The following is a 7,500-nucleotide window of genomic DNA, read 5'->3' as shown; positions in this document are numbered from 1 at the left end:
GAGAGAGAGCGTCGCTAAGAGTACAATCGTGTGTTGAATTCTAAATTTTATACAATGTTATATTTAATTTCCTAATATTTAAAATTCAATTATTTCCTGATCTTTGAGGATTTCGGAATGCATTTGTATACCAAGTTTATTGTTTTCTTAAAATGCAAAATTATTTAATAAGCAATTTTGAAGATTTAAATTTTTACGCATACGGGGAATAATGGGCCGCAATAATCATTCTAAGAATTTCCCTATTAATAATCACCGTTTGTTTAAAAGTAATACTTATATAAATATGATAAAAATGTTAAATTTTATGTCATTAATATTTAATGTAAGCCTAACTATGGATTGAAGCAAAGGTGTTAGCATTGAATGTTTAGGTTTATTATGAAGATTGTATATTATATTTTAAGAATCATAAACTTATATTTACAGTCCACCAAAATCCAATTAGATAAAATGATTAAAACCATCTAGATAATATCTGTGATAAAGTGTTGTAAACAACGAATTTACTATTACGGAATAGCGATATAGCTATTACTATATGGTTCAATAATATTGATAAAATGTATCTTTATAAATTTACCTGGTTTTTTAAGCATAATCTTTTATATTCCCGTAGCCAAATATTTGCTACAAAAATATTGCTTTTCTCAATTATAGATCCATCGGTGATTCTGCAATGAAAACATTCATATGTGCAATCAATTGCGGTTTCCCTTGCATGGAATATGTTATTTCATTTATTCATTTATTGTATTAACATGAAGAAACAATTTGTGGGATTGTTATATTTTATACGTTCCCAATAATTTACCGTGTGGTTTATAACGAGATGATGAGTTAACTATTACAATTAATATAATCGCGAAACATTACATAAATTCTGAAAATAAAGTTATTTGTAATTTGTATAGTCTGGACAGTAAGGATATAGTAAGGGGCAGTGCCCACGATCATCCCGGACCATCATAGGCCGCCGGGTTTTATGAAAGTAATGATCCTCTCGGATATTTGTATTTTAACAATTATGGGGAAGACAAAAGCAGAAAGAGGATACCCGAGTGTCGAATGTCTGGGAAGGAAGGATTTGGCGTAAGAGATTAGTAGCGGGTTTGGGTATCTGGGTACTGCAAGTGAGGTGATAGAGAGATGGGGAAGAGAGCGTGACGAGTGCGTTTGAAGGGGTGAGCCAAGCTTTGATTGAGGAGTCGGAACCATTGTAGTATCAGGAGAACAGGTAAAAAGAGGAGACAGAGTTAATACTGTGAGACATTCGATTAAATATTGGAAAAGCAAGAAATACTACCTCTTTAAGAGGCCAAATAGAGGAATAATAGGTACATAAATATTGCTTTAAGCCATCTGGTTGCCATTAAAATTAAATTTAGATATAGAGCGTAAAGCAAAAGTGAGAAATTAATGATCGTTTCGCATGCGTGATTTTATTGGCATAAAACTCATTGATTCCAAATTAAATTCTAGGCAAAACTAATCCATTTTAGAGATAATATTTAGTTATCAAAGAATAAAGTACAATATCCCCATAGGAATATATGTGTGTGTGTGTGTGCGTGTGTGTGCATGTGTGTACGTGCGTGTTTTCATGTATATATGTATATATATGTGTATATATGTATATATAAATGTATATATATCCCTATGAGGATATAAACATGTGTGGGTGTATACATACACATATATACATATATGCATATGTATATATATATATATATATACATATATATATATGTGCGTGTGTGTATATATATTTTTATGTATATTTATGTATGCATATGTATATATATATATATATATACATATATATATATGTGCGTGTGTGTATATATATTTTTATGTATATTTATGTATGCATATATATATATATATATATATATATATATATATATATATATATATATATATATATCCACACATAAATGTATTTGTAGACTTGTAATATGTGTGTGGTGTGTGTGCACGCGCGTGTGTCTTGCCCGTTTAATGGTAGGAGTGCTATTATTTCATAGTAGTAGATGAATTTGTTTATTTAATTTTAAGAATAATAGTGCCTAGCATAATTTTACTCATTATATCTAACTCAATTTTTGTCGGATATATTATGTTATTTGACATTATTTTTAATAAAACCGATTAGGCTTTTTTTCTTCAATATGGTTGATCTCCATACTTATACGATTAGCACTCAGCTTCTCATTCATTTGAATTGCCTACTCCTGATTTAATGTGTAAGCGGCTGAGTATTCCAAAGACACGTTTACCTTTAATGTTATACTTAGACAAAGTCTATGTGATGAAGTGCCTCTTTTGAATTACATGTACAAGCCGCTAGAGAGGCTTCCGTAGATTTTCCGTTTACGTAATTCCACTCACATGATATTGGGGAAAACAAAGCTATAGAAGCGACATATACTGAAGTATATTTATTTCATGATTATTTTTCTTAAAATTATTATGTTTCTTGTTTTTTAGTTTGTTTGTTATATTTCTCTTGAAAAAAAAAGTAATCGGCTTTCGATTTCATGACATCGATAAGCTTCAGTTTCTGGAATGGAACTTTGCCGGTATGTCTCTTCACTGCACAAATCAAGTGTTATAACGTTGTTCACACAGACATCCGTAAAATTACAGGAATATTTCACCTGGCATTCTCCAATACAATTTCTGTTTACCTGATTTCACCTGGATGTTATAGAAAACATCATGTGATTTCAGAACATGCAGTAAGATTGAACCAAAGACTTTAGGGTTACGAAGTGAGCTTTATACCCATTCAAAAATTCTTGTCCTTATATATAAAGTCTTAAGGCGGTGAGCTGCCAGAATCAGCTTATGATTGTTATATTCGTTGTCGCTCATACTAAGCACCAGTACAGCCGTTCTCAAGCAGAACTGGATAAAGTCATAAAAGTACAGGCATATATATATATATATTTGTGTGTGTGCGTGTGTGTCTGTGTGTCTGTTTTTGAGTATGTGTGTGTGTGTGTGTGTGTGTGTGTGTGTGTGTGTGTGTGTGTGTGTGTGTGTGTGTGTGTGTGTGTGTGTGTGTGTTAGATTGAAGAAAAATCACTCCTTGCGGTATTTCTTGCGGCTCGTTACGTCCTGAGTTCAAATGCTTCTGATGTCAATTTAACTTTCATCTTTCCACCATAGATAACATAAAGTATTAATTAGCCCATCCCCTCAAATTGAAACCCATGTAATAGATGACTACTGTTGCTCATATTGTTATTGTAGTTGCTGCTGTTCTTGCAAATGTTTGTACATGGTTTTTCAGTTACTTCGCATTATATAAAAAGCAAATACATTGCCTCTCCACTCGACTGCAAATTCGATGTATTTCGGGCACGTTCCGCTTTGGTTTCCGTGAAGTTAGATCCGTGGTTAACGCGATAATGGGAAATATTTATGATATATAAACCAGGGTCTCAAATAAATCAAATAAATCAACTCATATTATACATACATATATCTGTGTGTGTGTGTGTATGTATGTATGTATGTATGTATGTATGTATGTATGTATGTATGTATAAAGGTTACATAAAGGTAGAGATAGATACACTTATACACATATATATACATATATGTATGTATATATATGTATGTATGTCTGTATATATAAATATATATATTTATGCATATATGTATATATATATGTGTGTGTGTAAGTGAGTTTGCATATATGTATGGATATATATATATATGCGCACGCACGCACGCACACACAGACACACACACACACACACACACACACGAATACATATTTATGCCTACTAGCATACATATGTATAAATATATGTAAATAAATAAATATATACGTATATGCGTGTGACTGTTTTTGTATTTTTATCTGTAAATCTAGCTGTGTGCCTCGCTTTCAAACTTTACACACGCACACACACACACACACTCTCTTTCTCTCTCTTTCTCTCTCTCTCTCTCTCTCTCTCTCTCTCACGCACACGCACACGCACACGCGCGCACGCACACACGCGCGCACACACACACATATATATATATATCTGAGTCGGCGCACGAGATTGTGCGTATAAAGGTTGCAGGTTTTGCGGAGGAGCAGAATGACGTATCGTAGCATAGGACACGTGATTTAATTATACACATTAATACATAAATATTGCCCAAGATTTTGATTTATTGCAAATTGGTTCTCATCAATTAGACAGCTAATCGACAAACATTTCCTGTGATTGATAATCTGTATGTGGATACGTATATACACTCATTGATTACTGTTAATACTGCACGCTTTCTGTCAATTGATATATATATATATATATATATACACATATATATAGGTATATACATTGTGTGTGTGTGTATGTATATATACGATATAGATATATTTATCTACATATATACGTCCATATACACGTGTGTATATGCATGTATATTCTTACATACACCTACGCATATGCATGCATGTAAAGGAATAAATATGTATTTATGTGGCCCTCATATATACACAAACACGCATCTACAGATTCATGTGTATACATGTGTAGGTGTGTTGAGAGAGAGAGAGAGAGAGAGAGAGAGAGAGAGATTAATCGATAGATAAAAAGACAGATTGACGGAGAAAGAGAGGGAGATTGACAGTAAGTGAGAGAGAGAGAAAAACTGAGATAAATTTGTATTGTTAAAGGGGGAAAGATTATTTTTTATGTTTGTAGCAAATTTGTGTATCCGGATAAGGTATGTTTTCGCAGAAATTTGAAATATAAAACAAAAGAAGAAAACAAAACATAAAACGTCAGCCATAGATACATTACCTCCCTTTCTCATCAGACGGTTAAACGTATATAAGCACAGGTATGGCTGTGTTGTAATTTGCTTTCCTACCACATGGTTCTGGGTTCAGCCCCACCACTTGGCACCTTGGACAAATGTCTTGTACAATCGCGTCGGACCGACCAATGGCTTTGTGAGTGGAGATGGTAGACGGAAACTGAAAGAAGTCCTCCGTATATATAGATGTGCGTGAGTGTATGTGTGTGGAGATGGTAGACGGAAACTGATTGAAGCCTTCCGTATATTTATATGTGCGTGAGTGTATGTCTGCGTGTGTGTATGTGTTTGTGTGCGTCTGTGTGTCATTGTCTCTGGGTTCGCCCCCACCACCACCACAACTGATGATGGTCTGTTTACGTCCCTGCAACTTAACGGTTCGACGATATTGTCCGACAGAATAAGTACCAGGCTTTTAAAAATATTAGTGCTGAGCTCGATTCATTCGACTAAAAATTTGTCAAGGCTGTGCCCCAGCTTGGCCGCATCCTAATAAGTGAAAGAAGTAGATGAAAGCAGTAACAATTAGTTGAAACGCGTGTAACATCGTCTGGAGCAAGCATGTTTACCGGTTCAAATTTTGGCTCAAGGCCAGCAATGTTGATGGAGGAGAAAAGTCGATTCCATTGGCCTCAGTACTCAATTCATGTTTTTTTTTTTTTTTTGTATTTTATCGGTCTCCGAGATGATGAATGGTAAACTCGACATCAACGGAATTTGACCTCAGAACGTAAACAAGGACATAATACTGTTAAGCATTTTTCCTCGTCGTCGTAACGATTCTGTCAGGGCGCTGCCCTGGAACGAGCATATTTATTGAAAAAATGATTGCGTTCATTATGAATATAGTTAACGAAATGCGTGACATTCTGTATGTGAAGTGCAAAATTTGGGAATCGCTTCAGGTTGTTTGACGTCCAGCTTCTGTGCCAAACACAATACCCTGGTAAATACATTGACGACGTTCCAAAATTTAGAACCGTGAATTGATAACATTATCCGAATATTTTAGACAACACCTTTCAATTCACTCAATATTCTGTCAAAGCCAACAAGTTGGCTTTTAAACTGATTATGAAGTTTTCGTAAAATTCCTCACTGATGAAGCCGTGTATGTATGTATGTGTGTGTGTGTGGGGGGGGGGGTCTTGCGGGGGGGGGGGGGTCAAAGTGGTATCGTCGGGGCAGGTTGTTGAAGTAGGTTGATAAGTGAATTTAAGACTTGACTAATTATTGCAAACATCTTTCATTGAATTATTTAATTATCAACGTGGACACAGCGTTTCTCCTCTCCGTTTCTTTTACGTAAACTGAAAGGTCCTGGTAATTTGTCATCCAACTCTTTCTCTTCCTCCTGCACCCCCTCCTCCTTGTCTTCTACCTCTTCCTCCTCCTTCTCGTGCTTCGCCTCGTCCTCTTCGTCCACTTAATCACCATCAACATTATCATCATTATAATCATTATTGTCACCACCACGAAGAACAACGACAACAACAACAGCTGCGGTAGCAACACGACCTTAGACAACACCACCAGTATCATCATCGGCATTACTACCGCTACGACCCCACCCCCCGTTGTCCGCGACGTCATCATCGTCGTCGACATCATCGTCATCATCATCATCATCTTCATCGTCATCATCTCCTTGATGACCAACACCACCAGCACCGCCATTCCTTCAACATATTTTGACTTCGTGAATTGGTTTAAAATTTTTCAGGTGCAACAAAGAGCAGAACCAGCAGAATTAAACTCATTCGTTAACCCACACGTAGTAATATACACCCAAACACACACACACATACACATACTCGCATGTACCCCCACTCACACACTAACACACACATTGTATATATATGTTTCTGTGTCTTTACGTGTATGTATGCATGTATGCATTTATATGCGTGTGCGCGTGTGTATGTGTGTATGTGCATTGGAAGAAAGAGAGAGAGAGAAGGTGAAAGGTGTGGAAGAGTAAATATGTGCTGCTGTTGTCGTTGTTGTTGTTGTTCACTATTTTGGTTTACGTCTCAATAAAGGAATGGTATTTGTCTTCGAGAATGGATTAGAATTCTTTACATGAATCGGGCACATATTGGTTGGAGACGATGAAGTTATTGAAGAAGAAAACGGTGTGTGGAGAGACCCGAAATTCACATAATGGCAATAAAAGAGAACAGCAAGGCAGAGAGAGAGACAGACAGACAGAGAAACAGAAACACACAGAGAGACACAGAAAGATGTGGGTGACAGAATCGAAATGAGAATGGTTAGGAAAGTAAGGTAGAATTATAATGAAACTAAACAAATATAAGAACAAAAGAATTTAATTAAATTCCTAATTTTAATTTGGAAGGGGAATAGTGTTACACATAAGTAATTTTCTTTTCTCTTCTAGTCAGAACTGGGTTCGAATCGAAGTAAAGTATTAACGCCTACCAGCAATCTATCTACCAAATCTTTAGTTAGAGTCCAAGATTTTTTGAATTCGTTTTCACTGCGATTTTTCTCCCAATTTCACCTTCCAGTTAATCTAACCGATTCTCACTTATTTATCTTCCAATCACTGGTTCAAATCCATAGCAATTTTTGTCCTGCCTCCACCCACCTTGTTTTCCAGCTTAGTTTATTTCAGTCTTACTTCTACAAAACTGTGGCTTATCACTC

The sequence above is a fragment of the Octopus bimaculoides genome, chromosome 20 (genome assembly GCF_046866305.1).
Source record: "Octopus bimaculoides isolate indiv1 chromosome 20, ASM4686630v1, whole genome shotgun sequence".
Taxonomy (NCBI): Eukaryota; Metazoa; Mollusca; class Cephalopoda; order Octopoda; family Octopodidae; genus Octopus; species Octopus bimaculoides.
The sequence above is the reverse complement of the archived record's forward strand: the minus strand, read 5'-3'. Positions refer to the sequence as shown.